General features: G+C 37.5%; 1 long non-coding RNA gene across 2 annotated transcripts; it reads right to left on the bottom strand.

The window, feature by feature from the left end:
• Positions 1 to 12,885: 12,885 nt before the first annotated feature.
• LOC310904176 lies at positions 12,886 to 25,323 on the bottom strand. 2 transcript variants are annotated; one of them, XR_014588105.1, is made up of 4 exons: positions 24,467 to 25,323; positions 23,771 to 24,377; positions 14,154 to 14,212; positions 12,886 to 13,700 (listed from the first exon to the last, which is right to left on the bottom strand). It is a non-coding gene; the product is annotated as an uncharacterized lncRNA (long non-coding RNA). The 2 variants fall into 2 exon arrangements; XR_014588104.1 differs by having other exon boundaries at positions 12,886 to 14,212.
• Between the last annotated feature and the right edge of the window lie 298 nt (positions 25,324 to 25,621).

Below are 25,621 nucleotides of genomic sequence, written 5' to 3'. Positions count from 1 at the left end.
CATCATTTCCAGAAACACAAAGATAAAGAGGTATCTCTTGAAAGATTAATCTGGTGTTTCTACACAGCCTTTCCCACTCTCCATGAGAGTCAGCAAAGCAACATTTAATCCCTTTGACAGGAACAGTGCAGCCCAAAATGTGCATCCCTCTTTGTACCTGACATAAGTAGCTAATGAATATTAGAGATATTTAAACCCCTTCCCCACCATTTCAGCCTTGCTATGGCTCCACACCAGGGAATCAGACAACTTTCAAACACACCTACCCTCTTCCCACCCTGCTAAAGAAAGCAGGACATGAAAAATAGCTTCAATCTGTTAGAATCCCCATTTTACAGTCAGAGAAAATAAACCAGGATGTATATGTTTTGTAACAGAAAGTTAAAGAGAGGAAGGATGCCAACACTCCCAGCTCCAAAACTAGTTATGTGGATTATGCTGCCTCCTTATAGTTTGGTCTCACAGTGCACACTGTATTTGTCAATACCACATGGTATTCATCCGTTTTGCTTTTTCTAGACAGTACTTTTACTGGGTAGCAGCATACGGTTGATACCATTAAGAAGAAACTAGCATTTAGTGGTGACAGTAGTTGCCTGTAGCATGGTACTATGTAAACAGAGGTAATGAGAACTTTACCACGATGTTTATAAAGCCCTTTAGATAGCCAAAGCACCTTTCATGCATTCAAATAAGTAATGTCAACACAATGTGATCCCCATTCTTCAGAGAAAAAACAGGACTGAGCTCCAATTCAGAATTTCCTAATACCATTTGCTTTACTTCTAACAGTTTAAGTCTGCTATAAGTAGCTCTAGGGAAAAAGTTCCAAGTGGCATGTGTTTTATTAACTACATTTTGTAGGAATTAATACAATTAAAATAGTACATTTTATGTCAGTGTCAGCTAAATTACAAAAGATACCATTAACAAAGACCTGAACCTAAAGAATATGTATTTTCACTAATCTCAGTGTTTCTGCAGTCTTAGTGTAACAGAAGCTCTGAAAGATACAGATGTGGATGCACGTAGAAACATTTAGAAAAGACTAATGTAAGTTTGAAATGACTTTGAAAAGTTTGTAAGTTTGAAAACAGTGAGATATGACAATAGTCTTTAAAAGCAACCTCTTACAAGTTTCCCCTTTTAATGATTCTTTTGGCTTGGAGAAGTCTCCTTTTCTTTCTCTACTAAAGTGCTAATGCAAGGGGTGTAGCATCAGCTTTCCAGAAAGTTTTGTTTTTTGTTGCGCTACACCATAAATGATTAAACTACAGAGGGAAGGGAAGCTTCGTCTGATACTTTTTATAGGAAAGTCATTAAAGCTTATGCGCACCTTTTCCCATCAAAAATCTGAGGAAGCTCTCAACAAGCAGTCATGTAAATTTGTAGCACACTGGGCAATTTATTTTACATGTCAAACACGAGCAACATAACCAGAATATAGCACATGGAAAGCCACCAGGCAAGCTGAAACTTAGAGTAAAAAATGTCTGAGCACTTGAAGAGCTCTGGAACAAATTTCTATGCTGTTATTTCTATGGCACCACGTCCCGTGGTTGTGAAAAGCTCTGCCTTGAGGGGCTGAGTAACCCTTCACCTACAGTACCAGAGTGCTCCTGCCCCACTGCTGCTCCTAAAACAGATGTCTTGGAAGAGTATGTTTGGTTTTATGCTATTCAAGGATTCCTTCAAACAGAGCAAGAAAATAAAAAATAAAAAATCAGCACTGTAAGACAGCGTTACATTTTCTTTGCACCACTCTGTGCAAAGCAAGAGAAACTTTTGAGTACTGTCCAGTTCACTTTATTTTGCTTCACGTCTCATTGACTCAAGCAGAATAATGAATACTATCAAAATAGAGCCCACTAAGAGTGATAGATTGGTAAATGGCTGGCCTTTTTGTGCAATATATATATATTATGAATGTATGCACTTTTTATTATCAAATGTACTTTTTATTAAGTGTCTGTCACTACCAGCATTCACATTATTTTTTGTGAGTGCTTTGTCAGTATGTGTTACCATTCAGTGGGTCTCAAAACTAACAAAGTTACTAGAACAGGAATTATACGGCAAAGACAGCAAAAGCAGGTAGTGACGCGTGAGTGTTTACCTGATTTCTGAAGTGATTGTCAGATTAAAAATCTAAAGAACCCACTGCTAGGGAAAAAAGGTCAACAGTGTCATGAATATCAGAAGCAACATTTTGTAAGGCTGAGTTCTTAATAAAATATATGTAGTATAAAGCACAACTAAAATGTTTGAAAAATTGAAAATAAATCACTTTGGATAAGGCAACCGAAAATAATAATGCTGTTTTATTTCTGAGTATATCAAGTAATTAAACAATTTAAATCAGCCTAAAATGCAATAAAAATGCAGCATTATGGCAAGAATATTTATCTGTGAGTAACATCTCCATACTACTATTGACCATAGAAAAAAAAAATAAAAAGCATTTACTGAGGAGGGGCAAGTATTTTTAGAGCCCATATGAACCTAACTATGGAAAAAAATTGCATTTGGGAGAACCTTAATAGAAAAGGGAAGATTGAAATTAAATTGCATCACAACTCAGAAAAGTATTCCCAATATTATATTACCATCTGATAATAAAAACATAAATGCCAAAAAAATGTCAGCTACCTTCCCCAAGACAGAAGTGGTGAACTATGCCCACTGAACAAGCGTGTGGCTTATTTTCAAGGACAAAGATTGGGATCCAAATGATTGCTGTATTATCACAACCCAGAGAATTTATTATCTTCACTAACAATAAGCCAGGAAGATAAAGTTTATACTTCACTGAAGGATAATGCCAAGATTTATAACTCCTAGATGATCTTGAAGATACTGCTTAGATAAGGCAGTTTGGAATAGCTCTCACATTGAAATGTAGTTGAAAATGGTCAAACTAAACAAAAAGAGTCTCTCTGTACTTCAGACAGCTAGGCCACATGCAAATAAAAATCAAATACTTTTTCCTGCCCTACGAATGCTTGTCAAATGGCTGGGTAAAATCTAGGGAGCTCAGCCTTACCAGGAAAACAGATGTTGCCTCATCTGGTTTGATGCTCATATGGATGTTGAAGTCTCTAAGGCTAATAGTACAGTTCCAACAGTAGCTCTGACAGAGTTTCAATGAATACATTTGTGATATATTTCATACACCCTGATAGTCTATACACCCTTGTAACTACAAACTTTGATCCTTCCCTGGAAGTACAGGAAACACCTGGATAGTCTAATAAACTCCACTACACAGTTGACCACTTTGTGCACTGCATCCAAATTGTAACCAGGTCTCAGAAATATGAGATGTGGATCTCCATTTCCTCTGTATCACAGGCTTCGATGCAATACTCTCTATGCAAAAGTGAGCCCTTGGGGAGGATAGTGATGGAAGAAGAGACACAAAACAGATGAAAGAGAGTCAGTAAACCTGAATGCATTTCTTTATAATGTGTTTCTCTTCAAGCAAGAGGATTCCTTTCCCCTGTATGCCTTCTTTGCTGAGTACAGATGTAGTAACTGGGCTTTTACTGCGCTCTCTACTCCTTTACTCTTCTTTCTTCTCAGGAACAAATATCATTATTTCCACTTCAGGTTGTCAGTCTCAGTCCAGAAATTTTGAGCATGAGGTATTTTGGCCAGTGGTGACTCTGACCAATACAGAACACCTGACTTTCCTCACCCCTGCCATATTCTCTTTTCAGCATCTCTGATTACTAGACAAAAGCAGAACTTGCAGTACAAGTCAGAGAGGAAAACAATTCAAGTTTAAAAAAAAATCTTGACATCAGTCATTGATCCACATCAATGTTAAGACACAACTTTGTTACACTGTTTACTATGGATGATTTACGTCAGCTTAATGTTTTTATACCACTAAGCTGATTTGGTAGGTCACCCTCCTAAAAGACTAACTTGCTGTGTTCATGTTTATAGGTTATTGTAACTTTAATATCTTTGCATTCCTTCCTCTTTTTCTATTTTCTTTTCCTCAATTTTTATTCATTCATCCATTTATATACTGAAATAAACACAACAAGCAGTAGTGCATACTTGGTTTGTAATGGCATTATTCAATCCTAAGGAGAAGGGGCAATACCTGGTATGGAAAAGACATCTCATCTCCCCTTTCTCTAATTTTTTTGTTTAAAAGAATGTGTTACACAGCTGAGATTCTCCCAGTCAGAATATGAATCTGTATTGATATCTCTGGCCAGTAACTTTCTATCTTACCAGAGACAACTAACCTGGAGAGTTAGGAGAGCACACACAACTAATCCCATGGGAAAAAAACATGCTGGAGCAAGTTTTATCCTTTACGTTTCCAACACACTGCTTACATTCCTTGTAGAAAGTTACCACCCTGACAGATAGGTACACTAACCTTTTTTCAAGAGAATGCTTCAGGTTTTTCTCCTGTCATTCTGATCCTGAGCTCCTTGTCATCCTTATCTACCCCAGAATTGGCATGTTAGCTGTTTGCTAAGTGCCACACACAAGCGGTATGATACAAATGTAATAGCAGATAATGGTCCGTAATATGGTTAAGCTAAGCTTAACCACACCTAAGCTGCTTGTGGTAATGTTACATCTTGTCAGGGTTTTGTAGTACGTTGCTTGAAAATGATGTTAGAGCTAATGGATGCTCATTGCATGATTATTCCTATTTTATTTGAGAATGAGCACTATATTTGCTTTTATCCCAGCTTTCAGCATCACTCAGAGTCTTTTGGATGGTTCTGCTGAACAGTGGTTGTATAGGGAGGCTGTTAAATAGGTCCCAATTTAGGAAATGCACTGAGGTACTTTTCCAGCCTTCCCTCCTCAAGAACAGATGTGCTTTACTATATCAGCATATCTTCTGCTCACCTTACTAAACACACAAATTAGATTGGCTGATGGGTGTAGATTAAAATTTGGCATGAATTTCCTTATACATTTTTTACCTCTGGATTTTTTTATTAGCTTTCCTTTCTCATTTGCACAGGCATTAGTTCTTTTTCTTGGTGCTCATTTAAAACATTGGTTTTTAAGTTCTCTATTGCTACCTTATCTGAGTTGCTATTATTCTCCTCCTCACTTAATATTTGTATACTCAGTAGGGCAGACCAAATAAATTAGTAAAACAAGTTCTTGTTTCCAAGAAACAACTGTAGTGTCCATGAAAAGGTTCAATTATAGTAGAATAGCTCTTCACTTCTTATAAACAACATAAAATATATAAAAAAATAAATGTTTTTTCAAGAAGTTTTCCAGCAAATTAAAAATATTTTATGTAGCTACAAATTCCAATCAAGGTAATAATATAAAATAATTTTTAAAACTCAATTAAAAATCCAGATTAATTCTGAAGTGAGTAGACATACGTTTGCCTCAGTGTAATACACACTGCATTCATTTCAAATGAAGGGAAAAACAGTCTTGGATTATTTTTTTTTTTAAAGAGTAAATCAACATGAATGTTGTTTATGCTCCTATTTTTTTGCTTTAGAATCGCTAGTATTTTATACTGGATTCATGCCTGGTCCCCAGAATCTTATTTTAAACTCAGCACAATTTTGCAAAGTTCTGCAGGCAATTCCTTGAAATTCTTACAGAAATAAAACCATATTTCAAAATGTATGTAATAGAAATAAATTATAGCACTATTTCATAACAAATAAAATTAAATAAAACTGAATTAGAAATTACTGAATAAGGAAATGTTCCTTAATTGCTTTTAACAGGGGCCTAAGAGAAGATAATTTAAGCAAGCAATGAACTCCCCACATTTACTTTTGACTAAGCTTCTACTTTAGCAATTACAATTTGAAATACATTTTTCAAACTTTTGATTTAATGCAGTTTATCAAAACTGACTGCATGTCTTAATTGAACCTGCCATTAGAATGTTAGTTTGCATCCTCTAGTTTGCAACATGTTTGCAATACACACGCAGAAGGGAAAACCATTTTACTATTAATGAAAAAATGTTTCTAAATATATGTGGCATCCTTCCTCACATGATAACAAGCCACCAATTTACGGTTTGGGTTCTTGTTTTTCTACTCACTGCTGATTGAATTATGTTTAGAATATATTTTTTAAATATATTTAGAAATATGGTATTTTTCTTGAGATCAAACTAAGGTGTCTCTTCTCTATTCTTACTACTGCCAAGAGTGTGATTTACACACAGTTTAATTATTCAGATGTTTATTATGTTCTACATAATGAAATTTGGACCCTCATATTTTTTTCCTACATGCTCAGTGCAGGCTGCAATTATAGCCACAGATATCTGTTTATTTGATGAATTTTGCTTCTTCTGCATAGTTTGATAAATATGGAAATAAGTCAAAACCTACTTTATATACAGTAATTAAAGTGAAAAATCTAGTCATGATGCAAATCCTTAATTGGACTCCAGGAGAGATATGCAGAATTTCTCTTTAATAATATGGAATGACTGGGGACAGAAAAACAAAGCACACTAAAATATGGTTTAGAAGCACAATTAATCACAAAATAGAAAACAACCAATTTAGCATAGCTCATTCAGTGACTCTCAAGGCTCAGGTAATGTTCTTTTAATCATCTGGCTCTAATATTAAGGTTGTGTCATGTGCAGCTGAAATAAAACACAATATATGTGCTGATCTTCAGTGTGAAACGTTCTCTGGTGTAATTTGTAAACACAGCCTTTTCACACTAAAATGCTCAGTCTAGTTAATGACATGTAATTGAACGATCAAACCAATGTAAAATGTTTAACTATTATTATTTAATGTATTAATTCATTAGCAGAAATAAGCCCACTTGCAGTTTTTTGCAGGGAGTACGTTTTTGTTAGCTATATATAATTCATTTTGTTTTGTCATTTTATTAGAACAAAGTCATTATTTTTGCTGATGTTCCAAAGAAGAATATAGTTGTTAAGCGGTGTTAAATTGATGGGTAGTAGCACAGTGTAGTCAGGACTGAGATACAAGTCTTTCGGAAAGAGAAGTCTGCACAACCTAAGGAAATAAATGTTTTCTTTCCAAGCTCTGAACATATATTGCTCTAATCAGCCAAAATTAACCATCACTGTCACTTAATTTGATTGTAAAAATATTATTCTCCATATAGCTTTGTGTAATACCCCACTAGGGGAATATGATCACACTTCGATCAGAAGGTGTTGGATTTATTGTGTTTAAACTATAAATATAATTAGTCTGCTTTTGCACTTCTCCTAAATAAGAAATACCAGAATTACGGTTTTGTCTTCAAATGGATTATAGACATCAAGTAGGAGCCAGAGGTCATCCTCCCACACTGCCAAAATTATTGGAGTAAAAATCTGCTTCCAGACCTACAGCATTTGCCAAGCGTTCAGCCTGCCTGACCCAGTGACGGCCGCAGAGCGCACCAGAGGCTCTGTGGCTGAGACATGACCAGGAGGACCACTCTTCTGTTACCCAGATGTGCCCATTGGTAGAAACCATGACTGCAAGCTTCCATGCTGAGAGCAGCTGAAATTAGAGAGGCTTGATGTCCAGTATTCAAAATCACTGTTAAAAGTCTTTCTAAGTCAGGATCCCAACTGTCTTTGACAGATAAAAGGAGTCTTATGCAATCTAGTTTCAATGTAGTCTACTCTTGACCACCCTGAGATGACCTGGCACCTCTTCATGCACCTGCCGTAAAACTTAAAGGCTTCAGAAATTCCTTTCTTTGAAGTGTCCTAATAATAACAGTCTAACCTTTGATGTTTCTTCCTGTACCACATGCTTGAACTTCTTATAATCTAAAGTGTATAACCTTCAATTGCTACACACAAACTGGTTGCACATCTTGAGAACACAACACTATAAACCTAACACAAACTGTAGTAATGATGTTTTTATTTCATTTGTATTTAGCATTTTATTTATATAGCATCATAAACCTAAATGCTTAGCACAATTGGGCATTAACAATCTAGGCTGATTAGCACTGAGCAAAATTCACCTTCTACAGCCTGAAGACAGGAAAAACTCATGCAAAATAAACTTGCTGTGCAAAAACGATATTTTAGAAAAAGATCTTTTTCACACCAAAAATCAAAGAGAACTTCTGTTTCCAGTGACTTGAGATCACTTTCAGAGAGTATTTTTTGATGTATAAAAATTACTGGACCTTGAAGAAGTTAGAGAAAGTTATTTTTAAAAACCCTTCTTAGCCTGATTGTTACCTGAGGTTTCTGTAAGTTTTTACAGAGCCCTCTGAGAATGTCTGTCCAGTTCTGTTTTATGTTACTTCACAGATTTTTAACATTCAATAGTCCTTATCCCGTGCAAATGTTTAGATCTAAAAAGAATTGTTTCTAATCTCTATTTTTAACTCATACATCAGGGATGAATTTTATCCAAGATGCATCGTTTATATAGCTCTGGGGAGAGAAAAAACACATCCTCCATGTAGCCCTAGTCCTGCAAAGGCTCATGAACAAGCTGAACTTCCCTTGCTGTAAGCCATTCTGCTGAAATTGTGTGCAACTGCAGAGTGCTGCTCCAGCATTATTTAAATTCCTGCTTTTCCTTTTAATCACTCTTTTGGGTGGTCATTTCCAGCTATTTTTCACCTTATGGTTTTCCAAAACTTCGGGGCATTAAATCTAAATCTTGCCCTTTGGTTGGAGATTATTTTTAAGATCAATTTTTTGTTCTTTGAGAAAACTGAGCTTAGGAAGTAAAGAATTTAAACAACAATTATTATTCACATTTTAGGGTAATGTGGTTTGTCCAATTGCTTACAACAACTGCAGGGTTCACTTTCTTCATAACTAATTTTAAGTCAAAGATTTGCAATGAAATAATCATCAATGAAGAGAAAGGTCTTCTTGAGGGGATATAAATTGCCCTAGTACATCCACAAGGAGAACATGTTCCTCTCTTCAGTTTCAGTTTTGTTACTAGATCTTTGCAATGGATCTATATTGATTTCTATTCAGCTGAGTTCAGAGCAAGGTTCAGTCTATTGGTCTCCAACTGCACGATTAACATCTAAATTTACAAATTACCAAAATGAGAGCAGATGCAGCTACATCTATGTACCCAGTAAAATATCTATAATAAAACAGGAAAAGGTTTGGAAAAGGGGTTTGGAGAAGGATAACCAGTATGATCAAAACTCAGCAATAGCCTCCAAGTATGGGTGGGTTAAATAAATGATGTTCAAACTGGAAGAAAAAAATTATAGATATATATATGTACTTAAATGACTAATGGAGACATAGTAAAGCTCCATAATATCAAGAATAATGTGAACAGGATATATAAGGAATGAATGCTCACTCTAAAACTGTTGAGGGGCTATCAGATGAAACTTGTAAATGTCAAGTTTAGAATTAAAAAGAAAAAGGGCATTCTTGATATACAGTGCATAGTTAGGGTAAGGAATTCTTTAACCTGGAAGACACTTGGACCACCAAAAGCATTTGGAGATATTCATGGAAAAGAAACCCATTAGGACTAGTAAAGAGAAACATGGCATCTCTACAAGAGGAAATACCCCAAGAAGCTTGGAGTGTAATTCTGAGAAGTACCACTGCACAGTTGCTTTTGTATTCTTCCCTAGGCATCTTTTGATGTCTCTAGTCAAATACAGGATATTGGGCCAGATGGACCTTTATCCTGACCTAGTGCAGGCACCCCTACAGTTTGAAAGAAACTGTACAGCTATGTGACTCATTTCAGTGTCTTCAGCAATAAGGTAAAAGATATAGAATATTGAGATTTAAAAAATTCTGAAGAAATGGTATATCTATGTACACAGAAAAAAAATCAATTAGATTTCTCAAAGACTATATGCTAAGACTATATGCTACTATATAATGAGGGAACCAGACACTTCACTTAAGAGTTTAGTTCAGAATATCCCTTGTTAATACGCTACTGGAGGTAAAAATAAAAAATTGGTAAATGTTGGGTTATTCATACTGTTTTGTGACATTTGTCTTTTAAATCACAAAGGAGCCTCCTAAGTGTTTCTAAAGCAGAGTGAAATCAGCATTTGCCTATACACTTTTACCCCAACCTCCAAAGATTCCTCAGATCAGTTCCAATTTGTGAATTGATTCTTGGTGATGTTTTTTCTACTATTAGTTTCCCACAACTCAGTGCAGTTTTGCAGACACCATTTCACATAATAAAGGCATTAGCACCTCCTTGTTTCAAAAAAAGATATCTCTCCAGCCTGAAATTACTTTTGCTGCAGTATCACTTTACAAGCTCTTTCCTAATTTGCTACTCCCTATAATTCTAGGTATTTTCAGTCTGACTGCTTTGTAAGTATCTCCTTCCATTATGTAAAGTGGTTTCTTTTCAGATTCTAGATTGTAGAGCTACTCAAAGTGAACAAAATTTTTTCACTTGCATTTTTCATTATCATGGTGCACTTAAACCATTTCTTATGGAACTTAATAATATTCTGTAGTTGATTAGAGTTTAAAAGGTCTACATTATTCCTTCAAATATGTACAAAAAGCTCCTATTGACTGACTTTAATTAACTGAATTGATTTCAATTCAATGGTCTAAATTCATTCTTCATCTAAATCTACTGAAGTCTAGTGAGCCAAATATTGCGTGACACAGCTGAATTCCACATCCAAACCCAAGGCAATATTTTGATGTTGTCCATTACACAGATGAACAAACTGAGAATACTCAGCACTGAAAATTGAGTAACATGCATATGCTGAGCTATACGGAAATTTAGACTAGAGTAGGTTAGTCCTTACGTTGCATAACTATAAAAATTCTCCTCCTAGGCCTAGTGATTACCACCCTGAAATTCTGGAGTGGGGTCACACAAATAAGTCTCCCTTAGACTTCAGTAGAGGTCAGGGTTTCCCTACACATCTGCAGAATAACAGCTCTAACGCAGCGGCACTATGTTTATTTAAAGAAACTCAAAAATAAAAATAAAGCAATTAGGAAGCTTTCCAAGAGCAAACAAGTTGAGCAGGAAGAGAAAAAAAAAAATCAAAGAAAGCAGGAAGCAAGGCAAAAACTGTAAGTATTTACATCTACATATGGAGTTTGAAAATGCAGGTGGTTTCTGTTTTGCTCCTATTTACTTCAGAGATTGAAATATCCAGATGTCAGTACAAAAATATACTTGAGAACTGTAATACTTTAAAAGAAATTGAAAGTCATGCTCCGTCTATACTACCCTTTAACTGACAGTTTATCAGAGACTTAAGCAGTTAATACAATAGTTGTAATAACAAAAGTAAAAACTGCAAATTATTGCTCTTTCCAATGCCCAGCCTAACTTAAAATGAGAGTCAGCTTGTTGAGTCAATGACTTCAGAAAGATTTGAATTAGCTTCAAGTTAGAATAATAGTTTTTAGTAATACAGCTATTATATCTCTAAGAATGAACGTGCTCTGTCTCTTGGCTGTTTGGCCAGTTAACCTACTTTGGGACAAGAACAGCTGTGGTAGGTAAAACCAAGGTTTATCAGCTGGAGTATCCTATTTTAACAGTGGTTGATAAAGGATGCCTGGGGAGGGAGGTCAAGCATATTGCAAGACAAATTGGAATAGTCTCAATTTCAGCCATTTGTTGCACAGAGACATCCTGAACCACTTCCTGAATGCTGAAATTGGAGTTTCTAGCTCTTGATAGTGTTTTCTTCTATTAAAATGTCCAATCGTTTGTTTAACTCGTATAATATCTTAGCATCCCGTGGCAAAGAGTTTCACACTACATACTGTGTGGAAAAGTTTAAAATAACCCAAAGTTAATACTATCACCTAACATCATCACTTGAGCCCCTTCTATTCTTGTATATTATAATACAATAACAAATAAATATTAAGGTATTTTAGTACCTGCTGCTCGGCAATTTTAAATGCATCCTATATTCTATAAAGCCATCGCTGTATGCAATTTAAGTCATATTTTAGAAGATTATACCAGAAATACAGATAATATGCAATTGATAATATTGTTTTGATTGAATAAGCTGAATTAGACCATGAAGGAAAACATCAGTCAGTTAAGTTGGAAGGAGATACCTTTCTTGTTCTAAACCCTGGATTATTCTACAATCATCAAGCATTACTTTCAACACAACATTGAGGAGAAAAAGCAATGTTTCTTCAGATGTACTTCTGGGTTCAGGAGCCAAAAAACACCATCTGAGCAATATATTTTCCAGCACAGGTGTCTGACAAACACAGGGACTCACCTCATCTGCTCAGTATACTCAATCCTGTTTAGAAATTGAACAGTGTCTTAATATTTCAATAGCTTGAAGTTGTTTCACTAGGTCATGATGAACTAATCTAAGGCCACAATGGCTGAACTATTAAGTGCATAAATGAAAATAAGCAAATAGTAGTTATGACTAAAAGCAAAAAGAAAATTGCATCCTTCCACTGCCAAGCAGAAATTAAAAAGTCTTAGCTACTACAGTACCAGGCTTTTATGACCAAAAAAAAAAAAATCTAACAACTTCCTCCTGATGAGAACAAAACCCAACAACGTTCATATCTTTAATTTTTTTTTCAATAAAATATTTTTTTCTGCAATCCTTTTGATTTCTACACTTTTATATTTCCGTTATAGACTAGTCTGGGTTGAGAGGTGATACAATCTGAGGTCACCACAGGATTAAATAGCAATCTTTGCTGCCACCAAGCATAAAGTTTGGGGATCACGATGGCACACCCAGCACTAACTGAGGTAATCATAAGAGATTTCATCTCCCATGTCTTCTTATTTGCCCTAACCTAGGTATATCATTTTGGTCTTGTTCAGGTGTGTTGGTGACAAGCCAAATGAATTAAGAATCCATCAGTACTGTTAGCGTAGCAACCACATAACCACCAAGTGATTATATGAAGGTGCTTTATTCAGCGCTGGAAGCCGGGGCAGGTGCCCAAATCTGGCTTCAAGTCCCGTTACTTCCCAGACATTATTTATACATTCAACATTACGTAAGGTATACATATTCATTACAGGTTGCAACATCAGCCTCGCATTCCATTCTAATTAGCTCCCCTCCCCTTTGCACATGCGTGGTGCACTCTGGTGGTTGTCCAGGTGGTCGTCCAGGTGGTCGTCCAGGTGAAGTAAGGAGTCTTCCTCTCCGCTAAACTTTTCACCTTTCTCACTCGACGCATGCTCCCTCCGCTCCTTGGTTCTGCTTCAACTCATTTCAGCATTTCCAGGCCCTTATCCAAGGTCAGGTTGTACCTGTTCCCTCCCAGGGTTCCCCTTCAACGATTCATTTAAATGTTCAGTGTACTCCCTAAGTTTCCAGTGTACATAGATTAATTGATAATGTAAGTACATTTGGCAATGCTTAATTATACTGTATGACCCATCACCTAAGAGACATTAGTAAAACATCCATTCGATTCTCCCCAACACTAACAGTACCAGCTACAAATAAGAACAGAGCCGTATATGCTATCTGTATTCTAAAACTATAATGACATCTGTTTCCACAGCAATCCTGATAATATCTTCACATATTCATTGAGCAAAAGGGCACTATGAAGAAAACAGAAGTGTTTATAGAGCAAAGACTAAAGGTTAGTCTCATAAGAGCTTGTTGGAGACAGTGCTTGAACATGCATTTTCCCACAAACAATGAACAATGGTGATTTACAATTTCATAGAAGCATTGAACAAATCCCTTCAAAGGCAGTGGAGGTGCTTTTCCTGGGCAGAGAGAAGAAATATTCAGAATACATTCTTTGTCCTAAAAAACAACCTTACTTTCACTTGTATACTAAAATTCAGAAAATTAGAATATTTTCTTTCCAGTAACTTCCCTACCCCTCTCTATGGAAAAAAAAAAAATTAAACCTTAAGAACAATTATGTTTATCACAAAGCTGTTGCATAAGCAGAGATAGACAATCTACTTGCTTTTGCATTTAATATTCAAGCAGAAAGAAGTCATCATTTGCATAAAATTAAGGAGTTGCCTGAAAACTAAGTAGTTGACATTAATGTGTTCCGGCTTAGAATATATTTTTGTATGACTATGACCAATATTTTTATTTAAATATAATCAGTTCCAAGACCAAAAATGAAGATGTTGGTCATGACCTTCACAAAAAAAGCCTCATCTTCAGAACTCAATTCAGTGGGGGAATGAATGGGCTCATACCTTACAGGGTGGTAGATCACTGAGCTCTGTGTTTGTGTTATCACTTCGTTCAACTGTACCTACAAAAGGTAAAAGTTTATGGTAGCTCCTGTGTGATTTTTATTCACGTAGGAGGGAGGAAAAACTTGATACACTAATTAAGAAGATCTAGGAAATACTGTTATTGTTCTTAGAAGGATGTACTTTAATGCATATAATCATAATGAAAAGATGAAGAAAATAAATGAAGACCTTAGAGGAGAACTTTAATGGGCAATTTCTGTCTGCTTTACAGGAGGTGATAGTAAACTAGAGGTACATAAAATAAAGATTGCAGAACCTAATGATTTTTATTAAAGCTTTGGTGAGTTTTTCAGCAGAGATGGGAAACTCCAATCATGAAGATCTACCAGCCCTTATTAAAAATCTATACACAATAGTTTGTATTAAGCTCTCAGCGTCTTAGACTCAAAGCAAAAATGAGTTTAACAGTTTTTCTTGACCATTGTGAAACAAGCAAGACAACAGAAAAAATTCCAGTCCACAAAGATGATATTACAGAACTGAGTACATTTGGATGTACTGCATTCCTAGAGCACCTGCAGTATTCAGAACTCCATTACCCAGAATTTATGGAGAAAGTTCTTTTTAGAAAAGTATTTTTCTATTGACAAACAACTTGACAAATACCTCATTTAAGCAAGAGAAGTAATTTTATTGGGCATAAACTGATTTTCCTGCAATACTGGACTCGATTACTTTGCTAAGTAACTACAACTCCCTTTTGGCACTTTATTTTAGTTTTCCCTTGTATGTTTTGAATGCTTCTCCAGCTCTGTACCATGAAGGTCACCCACACACTGACAACAAACAATTTACACAAAAAAAAATTAGTCCCTGATCTCCATAGAGGGAAGAGAAAAAGACGTCTTAAACGAAGCTTCTCTTTTCTTTGTCTTTTCCTCCTTTAAAGTCTGTTCTGTATCCTTGAAGAGAAGGGGATCCCATTTGTGCCTGCCTACAGAATGGCTACAGATCCATTTTTATCCTACATCCTATACACAGAGTTCATGAAGCTCTGCTCAGGTAGTACTTCACACCTGAGAAGATAAGCCGGTCATCACTTAATATTTCACCATTCAAGGTGACTTCAAAAAGTATATTCTACTGACTGAATTGTAAATGGGAGTTGAAGTAACCCTTAGCTTACCCTAGATCAGACAAAGACTAAAATTATTTAAACTTGAAACCATGGCAGAACAGTCTTACAAACCACTAAGGGATGCAACTCAGAATTTAGCAGAGCTGAAAGAGTTAACACTATGTGAAGAGTCCAAAAAAACAGTAACCCAGAGACTTTCTGTCATCAGTACGTCTGAGTAGTGACCACAACAGAATGGAAGGGATGTCTGTCAGAACTTAAGTGGATGAACTATTAATCATAGAATGGCTTGGGTTGGAAGGGACCTTAAAGACCTCTAGTTCCACACCACCCCACCCCCCTCCATGGACAAGGATGTCACCCACTAGATCCTTGAACACCACTAGGGATAAGATACTTAGAATGGGTGATGCTTTTATAAATAGCACATACAACTAATAGTATATTGAGGATATCAAGAGGGTGCTTCCTTGGAGAGAGAAATACATGTTAAAGTACAATTTTAAACTACAGCTTTCATACCCCAATCATTTTGTTCTCCCTTCCTAGATCCTAAACAAGAAAATCAAATTATATTATTTGTCCTCCAGACTCCTTTCCTCAGTCCCAAATTGTCTCCAATGTATGGTTCAACACCAACATAACGGGGGTTGAATCTATAGCTGGAAAATGAAGATTGAGCAGCCCAACTCTGGAGGTCTTTTCTGGTCCTGTTGTTTTATGATCCTGTTCCTTAAGGAAGAAAATGCTTGATTTTCTATCAGAAGCTGATGTTCCAGTAGAAAGCTAATTACCTTGAGAGAAACAGATGATACGTTTGTTACTGATACCTTGGGCCCAGATCCAAACAGAACATAAATCTCCTAAAATGAGTCTTAAACAGAATGTAAACACCCACAGGTCAAGAGCTGTAAAAACCTCTGCAGAGCTGCAGTCAAGTGTTCCAACTTGTATATTTTTTCCATACCTTTAGAAAAAAAAAGTAATAAATTACTCAGAAAGTCTGCCTGAACACGCACTGAACTTCCTTATGTTTTTTTCTAATCACAAGCATTTTGGCACCACTCCCATTCTCAAGTCCAGTGGAGGTACTGAAACCAATCATTCCTTCCCCAGCAAGGAAAACTGGCATTCGCAGAGCACAAGTCAAACACATTCAAGCCCCCCACAACATTCACTGACTGAAACAGGTTGATTTCAAGCACAACTAAAGAAATAGTCTATTTGGGACTCTGAGGAAGTAACATCCTAAAAGGCATTCAGTCTGAACAAGAGATCAGGTTTAAATCCTACCTGCCAAGAGAGAATGAGTTGGAAGCTTGTTAAGATGTGCAAACAACCTAGCTACAAACCCCTCCAAACAGCGATGTTCTCCATCTTTTTTACTGAAGGTATGCCACCAGTCAGGAACGAACAATTATTAAAATGTTTAAAAAATAAGGTGGGGGTGGAGCCCAGGAGTTAGAACTCCTTCTAGAGAAGTGAATAGCCTTTAACATGAACATTTACTGGCAAAAACAAAGGAACAATCATATTTGCAAGAAGACAAAGAAGCACTGGTCACCTTCAGAACGTGTCTAGTTGCCTTCTGTTGACTGGTAAAGGACTATCCTGCACTGGAACCAGTTGGACTTTTATTGCTGAAATATGAATGCTATTAAGTTTGTAACTGACAATATGGAATGATTATTAAAGGCTCATTTTGCCCTCTTCATGTTCCCTTTACAGTGTAAGTGCACATATCCTATCTCATTTTAATGCAATAAAGATGGTTTTGAAAAAGAAATGCATTAATGATGCCTGAAGCTAGGTTTATAATTGAAATATAGAAGCTTCAGGAGAAGCTTAGGGCTAAAAGACATTTTGTACATGAAGATATCTTCCTCCTCTGGCCAGTTAGTCAAAGTGGTGAGTTTTTCTGATGACCTATCAGGGCACTTTCCTCAGAATCCAGCCTATGATTGAAGAGCCCCCCTCTCTCTCTCTCCTCCTGCCAAAGTACAAGTAGATAACCAGGATCTACTGTTGAGACATGATATTTTCCTGTTGGAATAATTCATCAGAAATTAAGGGGAATCTTTAATCTTCACCAACACAAGCTTTATAACCAGTCCTTATCTTCCAATATTTTTCCAAACATCACCAATATACAACAGCAGAGTAAGTCAAAATGTATTCAGACAGAAACCTTATTTCTGTAGTGGAAATTTCCTTTGTTTTTAATAGCTTCTTCTTGGACATCCAATCAACAGCGCACAGGAAAGTTCTTTGTGAATCTGCAGGCACATAAGAACTCCAATTTTAATAGCCATGAAAACATTTATACCTTTTATAATATTTTGTGCATGTTCCAGGTGAAAATCAAAAAGAAAAAAAAAAAAGAAACAAAGTTGTATTGTTTTGGAGCTTCATTTCCTATTCATATGCTCTCAACTTCTTTCCACTTTCCCCACTGTGCCCCCTATCAGAAGACAGAAGAGGGAGTTCCTGGCTGCAGTGCTCTGAAGGACACAGGCTGATCGTGCAAAGGGCAAGGATGCAAGAAACTAAATTACACAACACTACAGGGCATCATAGTGGTATTTTAGATGAAAACATTTGTGGGTGGGGAAGGCTGTGTCAAAACCATGCTAGCTTTTTAGTTTATTTTATTAAAAGTAAGAAAAATATGAGCCCAAATTCATAATAAAAAAGACTGTTACAAAGCAGCTTCAATAGGAGCAGCAGAGTAGGCCAGACAGACATCATTCCCGGTCCATGACTCAACTCCCAGCCAGAAATTTGTATCGCGTACTGAGGATCAGACACAGTCCCCCTATTCTATAGAAAATCCTCTCTGCTGCACTGCATGCATGTCTGCCTGACCTTGCCACATGGCAAGGGCCACACGAACAGAGCGCTGGGGAGCAGTGCAAGAGATCACCGCAGCCCTGGAGCAGGAGCGGGACCTGCCTTCAAAGAGGAGCGTTCCAATTTGGCGTTTCAATTTCCAAAGATGTTGGTACACCTACCCTGACAGGCTGCTCCCTGTCTCACCATCCCAGCAGATGGAAATTGTTCCGAGTATCCAACCTAGTCTTTTCTTTCTATAAATGAGGCAGTTTTGAATAACAGATGCACAGAAGTAAAAGATTTATGCCCAACCTATTCCCCTTTATAACCTTTCTGTCCCAAAACACCTGTGACACCTCTCATTGTCCTGTTTTTAATATTAAAGAAAGCATCTAATTACAACATTTGCCAAGCCCCCACGGTTGCTTGCTGTTCCTCTGGCTTCCAGCACTTTGCTTGCATCTCTCCTAGCGTGGCTGACCAGAGCTGGATGCCATGCAGTAGAGACCTCCCCTTGTTTGGACACATTGCCCTCCAGACACATCCAATCATACCGGAATGGCAGCTTCACTTTTTGCAGAATCATTGCATTGCTTTGATTTGACTGAGACCCCCTGAAATTTGCAGACCCTTTTCCAATACACTGGTAATCAGGCAGACATTTTTATTATGAACATGCCTTGACTTCTGAAGGGCAGCATCCTACATTTTGCCTTCAAATTTTGATTTATCAACAAATATAAATTGAAGGTGGTTAGTTTCTTTTGTCTTTTAAAAAATCTAACTTGTTTCTATAACATGTCAGAAATAGAGAGTGGATTTAAAATTGCACATGTTCAACAATGCTCGATAACAAGGCACTGAGCATTGTACAAATGAGCATATTTGATTTAATCAAAATAAGTGTTGTAGGAAAATCACGTAGGTTTAATTTTTGAAAAGCTATTAAGTTTCAAATTAAATGGAAGATTAAAATAAAAATGAGCTTTAGCTGTAAGTGGAGGCTAAATTTGGTCAATTTTTGTTGTTTATCTGTGCATAAAGTCCTTGCATTTACCATTTGACAAATCCTCTAATAAAATACTTGCTGCAATCAGGTGAAGTAGGTTATTAATGGTTCTAAAAAAGATATACAGGATTGCCTCATCCTGAGGCAATTAAGTCTGTGAAGTAAGTGTGTTTAATATCTCTGGGGGCCTTACTGGAATGAAACAGGTGATCTTTCTACAATTACCATTGTTTCATTTAGAATTTCTTTAGTTTTGTTTGTTTTTAACTGGAGAGTGACTCCTTGGTTTTTATTCCTGTTGTTAAGCCTCCAGTTTGGTGTCTTTCAAAGGCAGCATGTCGCATAAAAAGTGGAGAGGAAAAATTTAAACACCATTGAAAAGCAACATAACATTTCACTTGAAGTCTTAGAACCTCTCATTGCAGAGGACAGTCCGTATTTACTCTCAGTCACCAAAATCAGTGACTCAGTCCAGACCTCAATGCCTTAAGTCAACTTCTCAAGAAAACAGTTTGCCCATACCGCCCACTCACTGCCTCTCTGGCTTTTTATCTTCTTCCATGCTCCCCTAAGGGCTTCAGGGACTGATGGATGAAGGCACAGGGAGTCAAGCCACCACACAGCCTTCCTGCTTCGCCCTCCAACACATCCTCATTTCAAAGAGATGCTAACTTACATACAGATCTCAGCTTACAGATCCCCAGCTTCAGGCACTTCAGTACAGAAAACAAATTCTTTACCACCATTTGTTTTCTGAGGGATATATTGTGTATACATCAGGGCGTTGTTTGGCCCTTTGCTATAAAATCTTGTATTTTTCATTTCTTTTTTTTTTGTCCCCTCCACTGTGTTCTTTTTTTTCCCTGGATTTATTAGTGGGGATGGTGTGTGGAGGTATGGTTAATTACTAGAGCTTATGGCCTGCTGTGATTGAAAGCTGATCTCACCAGTTTGGGGTCTGCATTGTGTTTATTCTGTATGTAATTAAGTCTGAATACCATAACTATGCATAATGTTGGAAAATAGTGACAAAGCTTTTTTTTTTTCCTTTTTCTAAGTGAAAGCACATCTGAAAGGTATTTTCTTCCTGCAGTACTGAATTTCTACAAAACACTGCACTTTGCACACACACAAACAAGCAGCAAGTCAAAAGGTCAAAAGAGGCAATCTGGTCTATGCTTTAGATAAAAACAAATGTTTGTTTATCAGATATATGTGATCCATTAAAAATAAAGTAGGAATTCAAGCAAACTGCGATCAAGGTTATCCATATATCTTGGGGTATTCATAACATCACAGACATATTAAAGGCATGCAGAGAAGAGCCAACACAGCAGGGTGAACATGAACAGCACATCCTGGAAGCAGCAGCATCCAATTGAACACAGGAGATTTGGCTGGGGAGTCCCTAAAATAAAACAAGTTGTGGGAGGCCAGGCCACTGCTCTGGCTATGGGAATCAAAAATTCTCCTGATTTCCTTACCTAAGGAGGGGGGAACAGACTAATATGGGAGAGTAGATCAGACACTGTTTACCCTGAGGTAAATCAGGCAGAACACTGCACAGCTCACTGGACCATACCAGAATTAGGCCAGACATATCATATATAGAGGGTCCAGTCTTTTTGTTTTGTATTTTGCTCTTCTACACATAAATCTGAAGTCTGCTGAGATCCCAGTTATTCACCAGTGTGACAGTGATCTGAAACTAGAGGCCCCTAGAATATCAGAAACCTTTGGCCTGGAAATTTCTCATTGCCTGCACGTACAGATAATGTTCAGAAAAACACATTTAGTATGTGATCTAATGTGATGAATGACACAGTCAGTCAGGAACACACAAAAAAAAAAAAAAGTAGGTGCAAGCCAAAGCAAAAATAACTAGAACAAATCCACAATCCTTCACAATAGCAAAGCAATCAGATCCTAGGGCACACCAAGCAAGACACGCCAGGCTGGCACATTAACCAGGAAATTCCCTTTCAGGCTTAAGAAAAGGAACAATGTACGAAAAATGACATTTTTTTCCTGAAGAACAAAGACACAGCCCCTCTCCCCAAAGTATTGAACATAGGGCAATGGTAAGTCAAAAAAAAAAAAAATCATTGAAGAGCCAATGTGTGAAATACTTCTAGGAAGATCTTGGTGTCTAGAAAGGTCCTTTTACCTCATCCTGTCACAAAAAGTAAGGATTAGACCTGCCTCTATGAGGTACAGAGAACCTCATAAATCATTCAAATGCCCAGGCACTGCATTACTAGCAACTCTCTTTTTCGGAAAGAAAGCTACTGTGTCTAGGGCCACAGCCGCTAAAGGAATGCTCTTTGAAGAAGCGATCAGCAAACTCCTGTTTCTGACATATCAGCAGACATCCATTTTTCATCCTTGCCAGGCTGCAGATGCGTAACTGAGTAAGTACTTGAACAGTCAGACTCAATCTGTGGATCAGAAAGCAGAGTGAACCAGCCCTTGTGGGACAAGATTAACTGTGCAGGTGTCAGCAAGGCTGTTTGCACCAGCCATCACCAGAGCTTTAACAGAACCAGATGTACCAGCTACTACAGCTACTTTTTTCTAACAACCTCAGCTACATGCTGCACAGAAGCCAACAGCAGCTAAAAGAGAGAGAGAATAAAAAGAAAAGAAGGAAAAAAGTGAAAAGAAAAAGAATGAAGAATGAAAAGAATGATAAGTCAGAATGACATTGATTTGCCAAAAGACATTACCTACTCTGTACCAAATTGGATATCAGCCTCAGAGACGGGAGAAAGACCAGGCAAGGACATGTCACCATTTGCAGCCTGTAGAACCCAGAACCAAGACCTAGCACCGCAGGACCAAGCCCTATCACCAGTTTGCAGCCTATGCCATGGCCTCATCCTGCAGCCCATGGCCTGCATTAAAGCAAGGCAAAAGCACAAACCCTTTCCCACCTGCTGTCCACTGGTTTCATCATAACGTGCATCAGCCCGCATTTACTTTCTGGATAATCACAGACCAGGACTCCAGAGAATGCCAAGGAGAGTATTTGCCCCATAGGTTGGACTCATCCTTCAAGTCATAGTGCATGAGGAAGTGGTAGCCCATGAGAAGCACCAGAGGTGTTTGTTTACTGCCTTTTATAGGAGCTCTGCAGAGCTCAGTTTCAGGATGCCTTAGGCCATCCCATCCCTGTAGCCAAGGCTTTTGCCCCAGCTACTCGCAGCACTGCAAGGTGACATCAACTGTAACAGAACAGAGTTCTTGTGGATAATCTGCCTTTCTAATGAGTTCTCTATAATTTGTGGATCACACAGAGAGGAAGTTTGAATTTTTTATTTCTTCAGACTCCCTTTTTTTCCCCCCTTTTTTTGGTGCTGAACATGTTCAGATAATCTCATCAAATAACTTATGATAGGCCATAGAGTAGAGAGTATAAGGAATCGTATTCCCAGCTGCACAAAGTGCCATCCTGTATCAAGCTAAGTCTGCCAGTTTTTGCACAAGTAACATTACACGAGACTTTCCGCTTTATTTTTATGTAAGAACACATGCACCAAAAAAAAAAAAAAACAACCCCCTTCCTGTGGGTGTCTCTACAAGCAAAATCCAAACTGCAAGACTATTTCCTACACAGAAAACCATGACATTTCATAAGACCAACAAGAGAACAAATAAGTTTTCAGTATATGAAAACAAAAATGTCAGTATCCATCCTCCATAATAATAGTAATTTCATAAATTGTAGGGTTTGTATATGAGTTATACAGACAATTAATACATTTCTGAAAAATTTTAGCCAAAGGAGAAAAAAATTAAGAAAAAAATCACGAACATGCTGAAAGTCCCTCAACACCACCACCACCTCACATGTAATAATTATGTTGTCATTTGTGCTCAGGGAGAACAAACAAGAAAAAGACACACATCCCTGACTCCTCCAAAGAAAATGTTTGTTCAAGAAACACAAAGTAGAAAACATTTTCACAAATCTTATTGTGCCCAAGAGAAGCTGTAAGCTGCACAGCAGACATTTACACTTGCCAGAACTCCACTCTAAACGACCTATTCAATACAAACGACTGTCTGGCATCGTAATTGCTGCACTGCTCATGTGCTTGTGTTTTTCTTCTCAAAACATGTGCAAGGCAAACTTTTCAAAATGAAATTATCACAAGTGAAGCTTATTATTTCTGTCACATAGCCAATGCCCCAACTATTTTCACAGAGCAAGATGGAACTGAAATCCCTGAATTTTGACTGCATTTTGCTAAAAAACCTGGGTGCTTACTAGTAATTTAAGACAAATGACTGATCTTAAAGCCTTGCTATAATTAAATGTGAAAAGAAACAACATGCTGATAAGTCATGCATATGGTATTTATTTTGTACTGCATTCCTCCCAATCTGATTTTTGCTTCCGAATTTGCTGTCTTCTAAAATTCATGGAATTGTTCATACCTACAGATCATTTCAGCCTCTCCTCAACCCAAAAAGGCAATAAAGGATTGTTTTATGATTTGAATTTATTTTTGTATAGTTCACTGTGACTGAGGCTGCTAGAATCACTTTTTTTTTCCTTTTAAATGAAAAGTGAGAAGTTGATCCACAAATATGCAACAAGCAGGAGGGGAAATACCATAGCAAAATCCATACCCATCAACCTGTGAAATACATGAAGCTTTCTTCACATCCACTGTTTAAACAGAACCCCCACAATGACTTCACTTGAGAGCCTGCATAAGAACAAATGGCACAATATCTCAAACTTTAAAACATACAATATGTTTGCAAATTATTTCCATAAGTTAGTAAATGGAAAAGAAAAAAGCTCAAATCAAAGCAGAGGAAAGAGTGGGAGTTCTTCACCAAACATCTTGTCTCCCATTAGAAAGAATGTTTTCAGGTTCACGTAAGAAAAAAAAAAATCATTTTAAACTCTAAAGCTGTATCCATTGCTACCAGGTGGATATATTTGGAATGGTACTGCTTATGGGCAACACTTGGATGACAACTAAATTCCAGGGAAGAGCACTGTTGAGCTGTTTTCTGCTTTCCGTTGGAAATAGTTCTCTCCATACTTCCCACCACCCCTCATAAACTTCCTCCAATACATTAAGAAATGAAGAACCAAGATAACATATATTGGTTTTCCTCAGCCCCCCGTTGTGAAAGAGCTGTTTGTTTGATTTCAGAGCCACACAGGTGCAAAGTCAGTTAGGTTTCAGCATTTGGCCAGGTGCTGATTCTCATCCCCAGCGATCTGGTGGGTAGAATAATTAAAACTAAGAAGCTTGGACATGTCCAACGAGAACACCCACACTGATATCAAAAGTTAGACCCGTCACTTACTTCAGGAAAGCTATCAGCTCTACAGGTATAGATTTTCAAAGTTAGGAATATCTCAGTACCTCAGGTCACAGTCTGAAACAACCTCAGTGGAGCACATGTTAGCTGGAGACCTGTGCTGCATTCAGTCCTCTCACCTAGCAAAGTTCTCCCTTTCACTTGGCTTGTCCTTTATTGCTTAATATGGTAAGTACATGATTAAATACTTAAATACCTCTGCTGCCAAAGCCTGCCTTATTATCCTCAAAGCTAGCCCTGCTTGCTGGGAGCAGTAGCAGAGGAATTACATACAGAGCAATTCCTTTTGCAAAAGCTTCTTCCCCTTGAGCATACTGATACTACAAGATTAAGTTCTCTGACTTTATTTTTCATTAGTGCTGAACCTGACATTGCTCTTACCTAAGTGATACAGATTACAACCAGAGAGATTTAAGAGTGACTCTCCTGCCTTAAGGCAGGATCCCCACACTCACGTCACACCTAGATGTTTGTCTGCCTTCTCCACCATGGCTGGAGCCCCAGCAGCCTTCCTGGCAGCCCCAGCACTCAGTGCTCTTTACAGCTGGAGACCTTGCCCTGCCTCCAGCCCGAGCCACCTTTGCTGTAGTTTAAGCCCCTTCTCTCTTCTCCTGTCTGCAGTGAACTAGGAAGTGTTCAGCCCCTCTTCTTATCAATATATATATTTTTAGTGTATTCAGAGGCTCTCCTAAGCTCTTTCCAGGATGAGTTTTATTTGTGCTATCTTTCTTCACAAATTGTGCCCTAGAGCTGTGATCAAACTTGTGATTTTCTTGAACAGCTTCCTCATTTCCCTTTATTTAAAGCTCACTTCCTACTAAACCTCCAGTTGTCTTCTCTCACTTCGCAGGAGCTTTGGGAAGGGAGAGGTTGTGCTCTCTCCTGTATATAGCCATGGGTCAGACCCGCAGGTGATATACATTGGCACAGGGCTGTGCCTAATACAAGTGCTAAGGAAATTTGGTGGGTGGGATAGTTTTTCTCACTGTTGGATTAGAAAAGATGAGGTAGGGAGAAAGGTTAGGTTTCTTTTATTTGTTTCAATTGTAAGAAAGTTAGGGCTCTTGATTTGCTCATGTATGAGGGGAGGGCGCTATTTAGGAGACTTAGACTTGTGTGTTGTTAAATTAAGGAATCCAT

The sequence above is a fragment of the Anser anser genome (genome assembly GCF_964211835.1).
Source record: "Anser anser genome assembly, chromosome: 9".
Classification (NCBI taxonomy): domain Eukaryota; kingdom Metazoa; phylum Chordata; class Aves; order Anseriformes; family Anatidae; genus Anser; species Anser anser.
Note: the sequence above shows the minus strand (reverse complement) of the source record. Positions and strands in the feature narration are given on the sequence as shown.